Here is a 17,088-nt window from a genome sequence, read left to right as displayed (position 1 = left end):
TCACGTAAGTCAGTAACAGTTTATTTTTCTTGGTAAATTGAGAACGCCTCTTTTTTTTTTTCATCAAAAGAAGTAAAAATGTTGACTTTTAGTTTTTAAAAGACAGCCCTGCCCCTAGTTTCAAGAGAAGGCAAATTGTTCTCAATGCTGAAACATTCACCCAGTCTTTGATTCATTTATTTATTCAGTCCAAATATCAATATATTTCTGATTATAAATAGTCTGATTTCCTGATACGATGGATTCTTCATCATCACAAGTAGAGCTGGAGTCCAGGAGAGGTAATAGACTACTAGAGGGAAAAATGCTGGTTTGGAGCCACATAACCAGGTTCTAATCCCAGCTCTGCCAACCTCCTGGCCTTGTGACCTTATTCAAGGGATCTCAGCTCTCTGGATCTAGGTTTCCTCACTTGTAAAATAGGAGTAGTAACTATCTGCCCCTGGGGTGGTAATGAGGAGTCAGTGACTCAACAAGTGTAAAGTGCTTAGAACATAGCCTGAACGTTAGTTGTAACTGCTTCTATCCCTGGAAACACAAAAGTAGCACAAAGGCAAAAGCACTTCTGTGGCTTGGCAGGTTTGCACACAGGTAGCCCTGTTGCAAATCCATTAAAAAAACAAACAAACAAAAAAACACCCCCGTATTGGGTTAAAATTGGAAGATCTAGTTCAGAATTTCTGTAAGTACCCCATGCTAACCAGTTACCTCAAAACTGCAAAATCCCAGGGAGTTCCCTATGGCCTAGTGGTTGGGATTCTGGGCTTTCACTCCCATAGCCCAAGTTCAACCCCTAGTTGGGGAACTAAGATCCTGCAAGCCATGTGGCACAGCCAAAAAAATTTCAAAATCCCAGATCCCACCTGGGACTTACTTCGGCTCTCTGGGGTTAAAGTCCTGGGAACCTGCATTTTTAACAAGCATCCCATGGGGCCATGATGTACCCTAAAGCTAGAAAAGTATGAAGAGTTAACAAATAGCAGTACCTCGGAAGCCCAGATACTGCTGTTACAGATCCACTAAAGTAGTGTCTCCAAAACTTCATTCGAGTATTATCTTTATGCATAATTTTTGCCCAATTATTTTACAATCTGACACAGCATATAATTTTCTATGAAGTGACTTGCTATTTTTACAAAAGCAAATTTATTGTAAAAGGGACATTTATTTCATTCAAATAAATGAAAAATAGATATCTTGCCATAATTAGATGATAACCATAGAAGTAAATATAATTTTAAAAAATAATGTTATTAAATTCTACCTAGACACTGTTACTTAATGAAGCTCTGAATTTGCAGGTGCATCTTTGCTTTTTAAAGAAAACTGGCCAGGGTTAAAGAGGTGTTACAGTCTTTCTAGCACCACGTAGGGACGTTCTCCTTGATGAAATGATTGCAAGGGATCGAGGGGAGTAACTTCCTTGCTGGGTGATTCAGTGCCATTTAATATTGTGTTTGAGCAGCCCCTAAAGTCACTTCCTAGTGAGTCATGCCGCACACTCTGTGCAGAAGTGCAATCAAGTCTTCGTCTCAAAGTTTACTGACTCTGGATTTGCACACACACTTACAAAAGAACAAAACAAAAAGCCCCAGAATATTCGAGACACTGGGAGTTATGGTTCAGGTAGTCCATACTTGTCTCCACAAAGCTCCAGGACCCACTTCAGATGTCACTCTCAAGGACGTCAGACAGATTTGGGTTGGGATCCACTACCCACCCCCCTGCTATGCTTTGTGACCTTGGGCATATCTCCAGAATCCATCTCCACAACTGTAAAATGAGATGTGTCTGTTCCAGCCAAGATGATGTAAAATGATGTATGAAAAGCCCCTAACACAGAGAGTGACACATGGTTGAAGTTCAGTAAACGGTAGCTTTTTAAAATTACCAAGCCTTCATATTTTAAATCATTTTTGATAGAACTCTTTGTAAAAACACAATTCCACATCCTAAATCCCATGCAACTACTTGATGACTCAGGGCTATCATTTTGAACATCTCTGTAGTCATTTTATTGTATTGGGACGCATTTTCTAATAGCTTCCCAAATTCACCCTCCTCTTTGGGCGTTTCACATATGCAGTGGGCTGGTAACCAAGCTAAGTGACCACCAATAGAAAACTGATTACACCATAGCTAAATTACATGGGTAGCCAACACCAATGCAAAAAGATACTCCCAAAGCAATCACAAACATAAAAATTTAAGCACTGAGGTTTTTTTTGTCCATGTGCATAGCAAATATTAAGTACAATATTATTTAAGTGGGTGAGGAAATGGCAAATAAAAACTTCCATACACTGACAGTGGAAGTATAAATTGGTACAACCTTTTGGAGGGCATATACATTTGACCTAGCAATTCCATTTCTAAGAATCTATACAACAGAGTCTCTTCCATACGGGCACAAGAATGTATGTGAAAAACAAGTATTGATGAGGATGTGGAGAAGTTGGAGCCCTGGTGCATTGCTAGTGAGAACGTAAAATGATACAACCACCATGAAAAACAGCATGATAAAATCAAACATAGAATTACCATATAATCCAGGAATTTCACTTTGGGGCATATACCCAAAATAATTGAAAGTAGAGACTCAAACAGATATTTGCAAATGAATGTTCATAGCAGCATCATACACTGTGACCAAAAGGTAGAAATAACCCAAATGTCCATCAGTGGATGAAAGGATAAACAAAATGTGGTCTATTCAAGCAATAGGAAAATTTTCAACCTTAAAAAAAAAAGAATGAAATTCTGATACATACCACAACATCAATGAAATTTGGAGACATTATACTCAGTGAAATAGGTCAGACAACTATTGTATGATTCCTAGATTCCTAGATTGTATGATTAACTAGAATAGTCAAATGCATAAAGAGAGGAAGTGAAATAATGGTTACAGGGGTGGCAAGAGGGGGCAACAGGGAGTTACTGTTTAATGGGTACAGAGCTTCATTTGGGAAAGATGAAAAGTTCTAGAGATGGAGGTGGCTGCACAACAGTGCCTATGAACTTATGCCACTTAACTGTGTACTTACGGTTAAAACGGTAAATTTTATGTTAAGCCTGCTGCTGCTGCTGCTGCTAAGTCGCTTCAGTCGTGTCCGACTCTGTGCGACCCCATAGACGGCAGCCCACCAGGCTCCCCCGTCCCTGGGATTCTCCAGGCAAGAATACTGGAGTGGGTTGCCATTTCCTTCTCCAATGCATGAAAGTGAAAAGTGAAAGGGAAGTCGCTCAGTCGTGTCTGACTCCTAGCGACCCCATGGACTACAGCCCACCAAGCCCCTCCGTCCATGGGATTTTCCAGGCAAGAGTACTGGAGTGGGTTGCCATTGCCTTCTCCAGCATGTTAAGCCTATTCTACCACAATTTTTAAAAAGAATGCAGTGCTAAGCCAAAAAAGTGTCACTTTTGAACTGATGCCCAGGGGACATTGTTCTTTTTATTTCATGTTCAAGACTATGGGTAATAGGAGGACAGAGGATATTGGAAATTTGGTTTCAAAATAAGCAGAATGCTACTGAGTTTATCTTGTTTACATCTGTATCTCCTAGTTATCGTTATTCCCATTGAAATACTATTAATAACAGAAACAAACTTTTGTACCAACCTAGAAGGAAATGGCAGCCCACTCCAGTGTTCTTTCCTGGAGAATCCCAGGGACGGGGGAGCCTGGTGGGCTGCCGTCTATGGGGTCGCACAGAGTCAGACACGACTAAAGTGATTTAGCAGCAGCAGTAGCAATAACAGAAAACCATTCATATTAAACAATGAATAATTATACAAATAATTGTTGTGATATGATGCCCTTCATAAATTTTGCAAGTCCTAAAGATTTAATGAGATAATAATAATAAAGGAGCTAGCACAGTTCCTTAGTTATTAGTGTTCTTATTTTTAGCTCATTTAATTCTCAAATCAGTCCTATGACAGGTATTATTGACATCCCCATTCTATAGGCAAGAAAAACCAAGGCTCAGAGAAGTTAAGTGATTTGTCCAAGGTTACAAATGGCAGGGCTGAGGATAAAAAAGTGACTGTCAGACTCCAAAATCTATGTACTTCAGATGTAGAAAACAAACTTATGGTTGCCAGGGGAAAGGGGGGAGGCATAAATTAGGAGATTGGGATTGACATTTATACACTACTATATATAAACCAGATAACTAATAGGGACCTACTATATAGCACAGGGAACTCTACTTAATATTCTGTTTGAGGGAGCATGGATTCTATCCCAGGTTGGGGGGAACTAAGATCCCACAAACCTTGCAGCCAAAACAACAACAACAAAACAAAATAATATAGTTGAAAAACAACTATATTTATTTAATTTAAAGGACCTGTTCTATTCTTTCCCCATCTCACCTTTCAGGTCCTATTCCTCTTAGGCAACCACCCGCAACCTTCATATTTTTTATCCCAGTACTTATTAATGTCCTTCTAAATAAGAAACATAAACCAAAATTTCTTGATTTATCCATTTTAGACTATTTATTGGCTCATTTATCCCCACACTAACAACATTCCCTACTTATCCTCCTCCTATCCAACATCATTACATAGCACTTCAGGAGTGGAAAATGTTTATATTATGTTTTTATTACAACCACATAAATACTGTTTACTACCAAACCAAGTAGATGCACTATGACTATGCCTCCTTTCTTAGACAACTCTTTGCTTTTCCTAGAGTTAATAACTACCTTGGTTTTTTTGTGTGTGTCTCTGGTTTTCTAACTATTGTTTCTAAGTAATTCTCCAAGTGCTCTGACATCTCCGCCATAGGCTGATCAACAAAATATTCTCTACGTTCAAAGAAGCTGTTTCATCTTTTTCCTGGAGACCTCTTCCCAGAATCTGTTTTCTTGCTCCAGTCTGGACAAGCTGCTCTCTGGGGCCTGCTACACCGTTGTCATTTCAAATCATCTTATTGTCACTGTCCTCAGAATTCACTTTACCTTTCGCCAATTTAAAATCTCCTCTTCCCTGGAGTCTTGTCTTTAGCTTTCTCACTTTACTCTGTCATTTTTTTGGGGGGGGGGGAACACATTTCCAGAAGCTTACTAGAAGAGGGTAAATGGGAGGTAATTTTTTTTAAAATCTCTGCATGCCTGAAAATATCTTTGCTCTAAGACCTTACCCAAGGATAGCTTCCCTCATCTCTGCCTTCCTCAGTTACTAGGGATGAGTTCCCCCAGAAAGGACACGAACTTGAAAGAGATAGCTCTCTGTAGCTGAGGCTGACCCCAAAGAAGTTGACAGGAGAATATGTCTCCAGATCATGCTCCCAGCAGCTGGACAGTATGTCCTTCCTTGAATAGAGTCTGGACCATCTCCAGGCCCATCATTACTGTATGAGTCTGCTACGGCTGCTGTAACAAATTAGCACGAACATAGGGCTAAAAACAACCCACATTTATTATCTTACAATTCAGAAGATTGGAAGTCCAAAAATATCTTGAGCTAGTCAAGGTGTCGGCAGGGCTTTGTTCCTTCTGGCTCTAGAGAAGAATATTTCTTTGCCTTTTCTGCCTGCAAAAACTGCCCACAATTCTTGGCTCCTGGCCCCCAGCCAGCCATCACATCCCTCTGCTTCCAACTGTCACATCTTTCTCTGACTCCTCTGCCTCCTCTTTCACTTATAAGGACTCTGGTGATTACACTGGGCCCACTGGGATAATCTAGGATAATCTCTGCATGGCAGGATCCTTAACTTAATCACATCTGTGAAGTCCCTCTAGCCATGTGAGGTAACATAGTCACAGGTTCTGGGGATAGAAAAGTGAACATCTTTGTGGGCCATTATCCTGACTACCCAAGTCACCACAGAGATGGATATTTCACAGTAGCTGGTGAGATTAGCACCAAACACAGTGAACTTGATCCCTGCATTTGTCTACAATAACACCTCCCATGGATAGAGAGCTTACTCTGTCCCAAGTACTGTGCCAAGTGCCAGACATGAATATCTCAATTATTTCTTTCAACAGTTCTCTGAGGTAGGCACTATTTTTACAGTCCTTATTTTGCAGATGAGGTGTGAGAGGCCTGAAAAGGTTAAGCTGCTTGCCTTTGGTCAAACAACTGGTAAGTGGAAGAGTCCTCATTCAAACCCAGGTCTGCCTGACTCCAAAGTCACGGTGCCCTTGACGGTGTCTTTCTAATCCTGCTTTGCTTGTTGCTAATTTAGGTCTTTAGACTGCTAAACACAACTCCTTACCGTATGTGCCAGCTCAGAGTGGCACACAGCAAGGGCTCAATAAATATTTGTTGAATTTAACTCCCAAAAAAGTCATCTCTTACCAGTTTCCTCATAACTTTTAGGGCATTCCCAAATCCCATATCATCCTTCTCAAATCCAGTACACTTTTGTTTTTGTTTTTTGGCCAAACTACAGGGTATATAGGATCTTAGTTCCATGACTGAGGATCAAACCTGTGCCCCTGCAGTGAAAGCACAGAGTCCTAACCATTGAACCATCAGGGAAGCCCCCCAGTGTGCCTCTATTGGGCATTTATGCGCTGCCCACGGGAGAAATTCAATCACGAACAGAACACGTGGTTTACGTCCACGGGAGCCCACCTTCCAGTGAGGGTGTCATGATTGTGACCTCGGAGTAATTTTTTTTCCTGTTTAGACAATGAGCGGAAAAGAGGAAACTTTTGAAAAGAGGAACTATCATGGTTATTGTCCCTCTCCTCAACTATCCAGGACAGAAACCAGAAGAACCAGAAGAGGAGGTTGGTAGCTCTTTCAAACTATTTTTCATATTATTACATATTTTTACTATGCACACAGGTACAGGAGCAGTTTAGGTTTTGTTTCTCTCTCTTTTTTTCAATGGGACCATGTTCTATGTATTATTCTTATGCTTGTTTTTCCATTTAGGAAGGCACAATAGATTTATTGTCAAGCTTACTTCCTCTTAACTATTTCATTCCCCTATTGATGTTCATCAAAACTGTTTTCAATTGTCCCCCTCCACCCTTAAACTTGCAGGATAGGAACTTCCTTTTGCAGCTCAGTCCTGGTTACAGGAATGATAGGTAATACCTTTTACTAAACCATTTGGCACCTCATCCCCAGAATGGTCTTTCCAAAGCATGAGTTTAATGATCTCTTCTCTCCCAAACTTCCCAAGGCCCTGCAGGATGAATCTACATCCCATCTGCCTGGCCTAACATGAAAATTTTTCAGAATCTGGCCCCTAGACCAGATCAGCCTTGAGTGGTAACAGTCTACACACATATTCCACACCCCCATGGGCTTTCTTCATTCCGCCTTAGTGGTCTTCTTGCAGACTCTTCACTGCACCAGCCTGTCTGGAATCCAGTTAAAGGTTATTCTTTCTTCAGTCTGCTGATACATCATTTCCTCAGGGTCCTCTTCGGCCCCTCCCAGCCTGGGTCTCCCTTTCCTTTCTTTCACCCTGGGCAGGTGCTTCACACTAGTGATTAACTTCCTCAGTATCTGTGTTGTCTGCTCTTCTCTCTCATCTACTGTAGAGTCCGTCTCCTTTACCTGCTGTATCCCCAGGACATAGCACAGTTGATAGCCCACTGCAGGTGTCAATAAATGTTTGCTGAATGGGTGATGACGAATGACTCATGGGGAAATTTTACTGCTTCTAGTTAATACACAAACACGTAGGTACAGTCTCATGTTGAATATTTGCTTCCACTGACAGTGACAAAAGAGAAAGATAGCTTACCAAAATACAGGCATCCTACTTTCTTTTTCGAAAGTACCTTATCTATTTTAAGAGTTGTTCTTTTCTCATGGTTTTTATTCATTTATTTGTGGCTTTAATCACTGTGATCCAATGTATTTTAACGGAGTCTTTAAAAATACAATTATCTGAGGCAGTTGGGAGTTTATTTTGTTGTTTATTGTTTCTATTGTCCCTTGCTCATGGTGAATTGTTTCCTTGTGTGGTTAGTCATTTCAAATGAATAGATCTTTATGGGAATCCTGGACATCAAGTCTGAAGGTTTGTCCTTCCAGAGCTTGTGTTTAGCTACTTTCTTGGTTTGGGCATTCTCCATAGCATAAATCAGAACTCCAAATCTTTGTGAATAGGGCCTTGTTGTGATAGATTCAGAAGGGACATTTCTTGCCTACCCGGGGACCTCAATAAGACAGATAAACATCCTAGTTATCGCCCTATGCTGGCTGGGCAGATTTTTCTAGACCCTCCACCCCTTTGCATAAAGGTGGAGCTCCTCTTTGAAGGTCCTTGTTCGTGTGGAGGCCACAGTCCTCTCTGTCCTTTGGGACCTTTAAAACTCAAAATCCTTCCTCTACTATCCTCTGATTCCAGAGGATTATCCCTATGTTCTGCCTTTAAAAGGGTGTTTTTTATATTTTTACCTCGATTTCTATCAAATGTGGGAAAGTTTTTAGATTGTCTAGTCCAGAATATTGCCAAAAATGGAAACCCAGTGGACTAGTTTTCAGATCTTTCCCTAATTCTGCATGCATGAGTCTTATTTTTTTAAGTCACTTTGTTCTCTTATTTTCTATAGATTTACCACTTCTCTCCTAGTCTCTTACATTTACAAGTTACATTACAGAACAAAATGCCTTATGCTAATAATTTCTCATGTATAAACTATTCTTTTTTCCCTTAGTATTTGGCTCGTATTATTGGCCCTTTTCCAGTCCCTTTTCTATCTTTATTTTGTAATTTCCTAGTGAACAGGCACCAAGTATGCTTAGTATTTGCTCTATATGTCACCTGCTCATTTAAATGCTCTTCTCTCTTTTTAAAAAACTAAATACTTATTTTGGGCTACACGGGTCTTTATTGCTTTGCACAGACTTTCTCTAGTTTCGGCAAGCAGGGGCTCCCCTTCCATTGTAAGAGCTTCTCACTGTGCTGGCGTCTCTTGTCGTGGAGGTCGGGCTCTAGGCATGCAGGCGTCAGGAACTGCAGCCCTGGGGTTCGGCGGTTCCAGGGCGCGGGCTCTGGGGCTCATGGGCTTCAGTAGTTGCGGCCCACAGGCCCAGTAGTCTCAGCTCTCGGTTCCAGAGTGTGCTTTTAGTGCTTGTGGCACAGGGGCTTAGTTGCTTCTCAGCATGTGGAATCTCCTGGAGCAGAGACTGAATGTGTGTCCCCTGCATTGACAGGTGGATTCTTATCCACTGCACCACCAGGGAAATCTTGCTCTTCTCTTAAAAAATCAATCAATCAATCCAGGGGCTTTCCTGGTGGTCCAGTGTCTACGACTCTGTTCTCCCAATGCAGGAGGCCTAGGTTCAATCTGTGGTCTGGGAACTAGATACCGTGTGCCACAACTAAGAGCTGACATACCCAAATAAATAACTAAAATTAAATATTTTTTAAAATACACCTGCTTTCTCCCCAGAAGACAGGTCATAGTTAAAAAAAAAATCTACCCCAATCTTGCAGATAAAACAATTTTGAGGTGGACAAAATTGCTAGCAATGTTTCCATACACACTATTGTCAAAAGGCTGGCAAACTTGGCAAAACTAAATACTAAGTTTTTAAAATTTCAGTATTGGTAAAACACAGAAGAACTGTGCAAAAAAGATCTTCACAACTCAGACAATCACCATGGTGTGATCACTTACCTAGAGCCAGACATCCTGGAATGTGAAGTCAAGTGGGCCTTAAAAAGCATCACTACGAACAAAGCTAGTGGAGGTGATGGAATTCCAGTGGAGCCATTTCAAATCCTAAAAGATGATGCTGTGAAAGTGCTGCACTCAATATGCCAGCAAATTTGGAAAACTCAGCAGTGGCCACAGGATTGGAAAAGGTCAGTTTTCATTCCAATCCCAAAAAAAGGCAATGCCAAAGAATGCTCAAACTACTGCACAATTGCACTCATCTCACATGCTAGTAAAGTAATGCTCAAAATTCTCCAAGCCAGGCTTCAGCAATACGTGAACCATGAACTTCCAGATGTTCAAGATGGTTTTAGAAGAGGCAGAGGAACCAGAGATCAAATTGCCAACATCAGCTGCATCATCAAAAAAGCAAGCGAGTTCCAGAAAAACATCTATTTCTGTTTTATTGACTATGCCAAAGCCTTTGACTGTGTGGATCACAAGAAACTGTGGAAAATTCTGAAAGAGATGGGAATACCAGACCCCCTGACCTGCCTCTTGAGAAACCTGTATGCAGCTCAGGAAGCAACAGTTAGAACTGGACACGGAACAACAGACTGGTTCCAAATAGGAAAAGGAGTACATCAAGGCTGTATATTGTCACCCTGTTTATTTAACTTATATGCAGAATGCTGCTGCTTCTGCTGCTAAGTCGCTTCAGTCGTGTCTGACTCTGTGCGACCCCATAGATGGCAGCCCATCAGCCTCCCCCATCCCTGGGATTCTCCAGGCAAGAACACTGGAGTGGGTTGCCATTTCCTTCTCCAATGCATGAAAGTGAAAAGTGAAAGTGAAGTCGCTCAGTTGTGTCCGACTCCTAGCGACCCCTGTATATGCAGAATACATCATGAGAAATGCTGGGCTGGATGAAGCACAAGCTGGAATCAAGATTGCCGGGAGAAATATCAATAATCTCAGATATGCAGATGACACCACCCTTAATGGTAGAAAGTGAAGAAGAACTAAAGAGCCTCTTGATGAAAGTGAAAGAGGAGAGTGAAAAAGTTGGCTTAAAACTCAACATTCAGAAAATGAAGATCATGGCATCCAGTCCCATCACTTAATGGGAAATAGATGGGGAAACAGTGGAAACAATGTCAGACTTTATTTTGGGGGGCTCCAAAATCACTGCAGATGGTGATTGCAGCCATGAAATTAAAAGACACTTACTCCTTGGAAGGAAAGTTATGACCAACCTACAAAGCATATTAAAAAGCAGAGACATTACTTTGCCAACAAAGGTCTGTCTAGTCAAGGCTATGGTTTTTCCAGTGGTCATGTATGGATGTGAGAGTTGGACTGTGAAGAAAGCTGAGCACCGAAGAATTGATGTTTTTGAACTGTGGTGTTGGAGAAGACTCTTGAGAGTCCTTTGGACTGCAAGGAGATCCAACCAGTCCATCCTAAAGGAGATCAGTCCTGAGTGTTCATTGGAAGGACTAATGTTGAAGCTGAAACTCCAATACTTTGGCCACCTGATGTGAAGAGCTGACTCATTTGAAAAGACCCTGATGCTGGGAAAGATTGAAGGCAGGAGGAGAAGGGGATGACAGAGGATAAGATGGTTGGATGGCATCACTGACTCAATGGACATGAGTTTAGGTAAGCTCTGGGAGTTGGTGATGGACAGGGAGGCCTGGCATGCTGGGGTCCGTGGGGTCGCAAAGAGTCGGACACAACTGAGCAACTGAACTGAACTGAATGCAAGTCATACCTATAATTTGAACAAAAATTCTAACTTGCTTCAAACTTATTTTAGGTCTAGATAAATTACTTTTGGTCTTAGATCTAGGAATACATGCATATAAACATTCTATTGATGCTGTGTACTTTATAAAAAAAATATTAATATTTCCAGCCTAGGGATGCTATAGAAAAGGGCCTAGTTTGTAATACTGTTCATTCTCACTCACAGCTTTCTTGGAACATCTCATTTACCTAATCCCAAGTAAGAAGTAGATAAATATTAAAGTGACTACTCTTGTCATTGCTATAGTCATGGTTACACATTCAGTTCAGTTCAGTTCAGTCACTCAGTCGTGTCTGACTCTGCAACCCCATGAATCGCAGCACACCAGGCCTCCCTGTCCATCACCAACTCTCAGAGTCCACCCAAATTCATGTCCATCGAGTCGGTGATGCCATCCAGCCATCTCATCCTCTGTCATCCCCTTCTCCTCCTAACCCCAATCCCTCCCAGCATCAGGGTCTTTTCCAATGAATTAACTCTTCGCATGAGGTGGCCAAAGTATTGGGGTTTCAGCTTCAGCATCAGTCCTTCCAATGAACATCCAGGACTGATCACCTTTATGATGGACTGGTTGGATCTCCTTGCAGTCCAAGGGACTCTCAAGAGTCTTCTCCAACACCACAGTTCAAAAGCATCAATTCTTTGGTGCTCAGCTTTCTTCACAGTCCAACTCTCACATCATACATGACCACTGGAAAAACCATAGCCTTGACTATTATAAATCACTCGCTATGACAGAAACCAGAGAAGGCAATGGCAACCCACTCCAGTACTCTTGCTTGGAAAATCCCATGGACGGAGGAGCCTGTTAGGCCACAGTCCATGGGGTCGCAAAGAGTCTGACACGACTGAATGACTTCACTTTCACTTTTCACTTTCATGCACTGGAGAAGGAAATGGCAACCCACTCCAGTGTTCTTGCCTGGAGAATCCCAGGGACAGGGGAGCCTGATGGGCTGCCGTCTATGTGGTCGCACAGAGTCGGACAAGACTGAAGCAACTTGGCAACAGCAGCAGCATGACAGAAACATCAGCAACTGACACAGTTTATAAGCACAGTACAAAACTTTTTCAAAAGGACTTTTAAGAAATTCTCTTAGCTATGTCAGCTTTGGTTAGTGAATATTCTACCTAGTTTTTCTTTGTAGCCTCCAATAAAGTTTTAAGAGTTGGTAAATTCCAGTTTGAAGGAGTTTGGAGAACTGTCACTGTGGTGGTTATCTATTACTGCATGACAGACCATACCTAATGCAATGGCTAAAAATAATTCATTTAATTTGTTCCTGAATCTGTAGGTCAGGAACTCCAGCAGGGCTCAGAGGGGCAGTTCATCTGTGTTCCACATGGTGTTGGCTGGAGTGGCTTCATGAGGGTCTGGAGAACCCAGGGCAGCCTCACTCACAGGGCTGGCACTTCAGCCAGATTGGCTTGAGTGACTGGGGACTATATGGCTGGGCCTCTTTCCTTGTGGGGTTCATGTGTCTGGGGCCTTCAAGTGTCTGGGGCCACTTAGCTGTCAGTTGAGTCCCTGGAGTGTCCTCCCTTGGCCTCTTTCTCTAGCAGGATAGCCTGGCCTTCTCTTTTTGGGGTGGAGGTAATGGCAGGGGGTGGGGTGGGGTGGATCGTGTCTCATGGCCTGCAGGATCTTAGTTCCCAGATCAGGGATTGAACCTGCAATGGAAGCAGGGAGTTGTAATCACAGGATCACCAGGGAAGTCCCTAACTTGGACCTCTTGCCTAATATGATTACAGTGGAAACTTCCAGGCCTCAGTTTGGAAGTCCCAGAATAGCATTTCCACCAACTTCCACCACATTCTATCAGTCAAAGCAAGTCAAAGGCCAGCTTCCAAAGAGTAAGAAAATAAAGACTCCACCTCCTGAGAGGGGAAGAGGCACGCAACTACAGGGATGGGAGGGATTGTTGGTGGCCATTTTTAGGCAGTCTACCACAGTTGCTTTACCCAAATAAATACATAGCACCCATTCTGTTTATAAAGTGTTACAAATCAAAGGGGAGGTGTTTTAACTACGGTTTAGAAAAGCTTAATAACTAGTATTAGAATACTTTGTAATACTTAGACTAAAGATGTCAAAGTATTTTCCTATTAAATAATATAAATACATTTAGGGCTGAGTTTCAATGTCACTGCCATTATTCAGCACTTAGAGCTTCAAGTGAGGAGGTACAATTTCACTTGATTAACATTAAAGCTTAAGCCAAATTCAACTCGTCATGAGAATCTGGGGGATTACCTTTATTAATATATTTATTTTTTAAGCAGCAATTTCATATGGTTTGACTTATTACGTTTTCACATCTCAGAATAATTTTAAAAGTCCTTTATATTTTTTATTTTTGGGGCCACGCCATGGGGCATGTGGGATCTTAGTTCTCCTGCCAGGGATCAAACCTGTTCCTTCTGTAAAGGAAGCTCAAAGTGCTAACCACTAGATCACCAGGAAGTTCCTGTGGGAGATTACCTTCAGTTCATTTACCTCTGTGTGTGTCTTCTCCCTGGCAGTCACTTAGGAGTATGGGAAGATATGAGCAAATTATGTTGTTTTCTTGTTCTGATAATACCATATTGTCGGCTTGGAATAACTTTTTAATCCCACTAATTGTTTTTTAAAGAGATAACACAATTTTGATTTTGCAAATTTTATCACACCAAGTTCTCCACAATTGGGTACACCAAGATCTTACCACTGAAACCCTTCCTGGTGTTAAGCAGATGGATAATTTTGAAATATGTATGTATGGAATTAAGTTTCATGACTATCCAAATACGCCAACTACTTCCACAGCATTTGGAATTATGCAATGGAAAACATTTCCAGTGATGCCCTTTTTTGTGTTAATTTTGCAAAATTTATTCTCAATTATAATTTCAAATCACCTGAGCAACAGAAGAAAATCAGAAGTTGTATTAAAATCAAGAACTTATTTGAATTTAGCATTAAGAAAACATTTTTAATTAATTAAATGGCACAAATTGAAGATAACCATATTTAACAAATCAGTTCAGGTTGACATTTGCCAAAATATGACATATTGACTATGTTCTCTTTATTCAATACCCCTTAAATTGTGAAAAAAATAAAGCAGAGAGTATAAAATAATTTTCTCCCATGAGATGGAACTTTAATTAGATACCCCCTTTAAGAAAGAAATTTGCTTCTGTTGAGTTTTTAAAAAATCTGTACCTTAAATGACCTTCAAGTTTCAAGATTTCTTCAAGATACAATTGCCCAATCCTCATATTAATGAACAAGCCAGATATTTTAATTTCCTGCACATGTGCCAAGTATCTTCAGTTTAGAAGAGATTAATTCTAAGGTGACTCCCCATTTAAAAAACACAATTTCTCTTAAGTAAAAAGAATTTTTAAAAATATATTTTGACCATCTATATCATTGAAACACTTAAAATACTTTCAAGTTTAAAAATTCTCCTCCAAGCTGACTTGCGGCAGTCTTGGCTCTTAAACTTTCAGTACTACTCTCTTGCTGTACTTTTCAGCGTTGCAATTGATTTTAAATACACATTTTTTTTTTTATCACATTGCCATTGAACTTGGGCCAAATGCTTTGAAAGAGTGAGTTTAGGGGGATTGGAGGAACGGGATGAAATGTCTATAAATAGCAGTTCTCTGTGTAGCATGCACTATATAATAAAGTGTTGTGTAATTCTGCCATACAACGTAAATGACGATAGTAATTTGCATTTTCTTATTACTATTTGTTCTTGAATTGAATCTGTGGTCTTTTGCCAATATTAAGGTCTATTTCTCACTTCCTTATCTCCCCAGGGTCCCTACTATGATGGGAGTAAGTGGTCAACAGTCCCCTTTTTAGCTCTTACAACAGGTATACACTCAGTTGCTTTCTCTTTTTTTTTTGCCTCTCTTTTCCAGTCTCACAAACATAAAGACAGTATCATCCATGACTGGACCAATGCCAAACAGAGTCAGACAAATGTAGCCACACTTCCATTATCTCCTTATTAACACTCCTTTCTCTTTTTAAATCAGGATGACCCCAGAGATTCTAGCCCAAGGCTATTAAGCTGGACTCCAAGTAGGGAGAATCAGGAAAGGTTTCAGAAGAAGAAATATCTTTAAAATTTTACTAGCCTGGAGGGCCTATTATTAGTGTGACAGAATAATATGATTGAGAATTAACTGGACTTATTTTCTACTCTAGACTCATCACACATGACTAAGGGGGAATTTTTTTTCTCCAAGCAATTAAGTCTTGAGTCCGGGGAAGCTGGGCTTGCCTTGCTCAAGGGAGCTAGGATGCCTAGGAACTTAGGGAGATGAATTATTGAAATGAAGGGCCCTTAGAGGAGAAGAGGTGGGAGTGCTGTCTGTGAGAGAGGAGTGGCCCAGCTCCCTGAAGATCCACACTAGGGATGCAGAGCAGTGGTGGGGAGCAGGATTCGGGGAGAAAGATACATTCTGTGATCCAGGTGTCACCTGAAAGGTGCATGCAAACTGCCTGGAGAACTTGTTAAAATGGAACTCTGATCTGGGTGGTCTGGAGTGGGTCTAGAGACTCTGCATCTCTAACAAGCTCCTTGGTAGTGCCCGTACTATGGGTCCTGGGGCCTCACTTGAAAGAGTAGGAGGAGGTGGTGGAAGGACTTTGAAGGAGGGACACGAGGAAGTCTAAACTTCATACTCTGTAGCATTGGGAGGGATGACAAAAGTTCTGGGTGGCTGAGTTGTTTGTTGAGGGAAAGGATACTATTACCAACAGAACTGTCCATCTTAAAAGGGATCATTCCCATCTGTACAAAGAGCATCTACTCCAACAGATTATGTAAAGAACTGAAAACTAAGAGTCCTTCCTCACATTTTCTGGCCTGTTTGCCCACAACCTCTTAGACATCTTTAATGACCTAGAGAAGGGAAGGAAACCAACTCCCAACCCCTCAGTAGGCTAAATTTCCAAACTACCTTCCCCTGTGGAAGGAGCAGTAGAGGACCTTGAACCAGATGTGTTTAATGTAGAAAAACTGAAATTTTTGAGCACTAGTGTCATGGAGCAAATTCAAATGAGGTACCCTTTCAATCTCAAACTTGAAAAGAATCAAATTCAGGAATCTATAAATAGCCATTTCATTAGTTATTCAATCAACAAATGTTTCAATTCAGTTCAGTAGCTCAGTCGTGTCCGACTCTTTGTGACCCCATGAATTGCAGCACGCCAGGCCTCCCTGTCCATCACCAACTCTCAGAGTCTACCCAAACTCATGTCCATCGAGTTGGTGATGCCATCTAGCCATCTCATCCTCTGTCGTCCCCTTCTCCTCCTGCCCCCAATCCCTCCTAGCATCAGAGTCTTTTCCAATGAGTCAACTCTTCACATGAGGTGGCCAAAGTATTGGGGTTTCAGCTTCAGCATCAGTCCTTCCAATGAACACCCAGGACTGATCTCCTTTAGGATGGACTGGTTGGATCTCCTTGCAGTCCAAAGGACTCTCAAGAGTCTTCTCCAGCACCACAGTTCAAAAGCATCAATTCTTCGGTGCTCAGCCTTCTTCACAGTCCAACTCTCACATCCATACATGACCACTGGATAAACCATAGCCTTGACTAGACGGACCTTTGTTGGCAAAGTAATTTCGCTGCTTTTTAATATGCTGTCTAGGTTGGTCATAACTTTTCCTTCCAAGGAGTAAG

At 41.3% G+C, this 17,088-nt stretch overlaps 1 protein-coding gene across 1 annotated transcript in view; it reads right to left on the bottom strand.

Moving 5' to 3' along the window:
- KSR2 (kinase suppressor of ras 2) overlaps positions 1 to 17,088 on the bottom strand; it is a 485,372-nt gene that overhangs the window by 460,430 nt on the left and 7,854 nt on the right. The gene's annotated exons all lie outside the window — the stretch shown is intronic.

Source organism: Bos taurus, chromosome 17 (genome assembly GCF_002263795.3).
Source record: "Bos taurus isolate L1 Dominette 01449 registration number 42190680 breed Hereford chromosome 17, ARS-UCD2.0, whole genome shotgun sequence".
Lineage (NCBI taxonomy): Eukaryota > Metazoa > Chordata > Mammalia > Artiodactyla > Bovidae > Bos > Bos taurus.
Note: the sequence above shows the minus strand (reverse complement) of the source record. Positions and strands in the feature narration are given on the sequence as shown.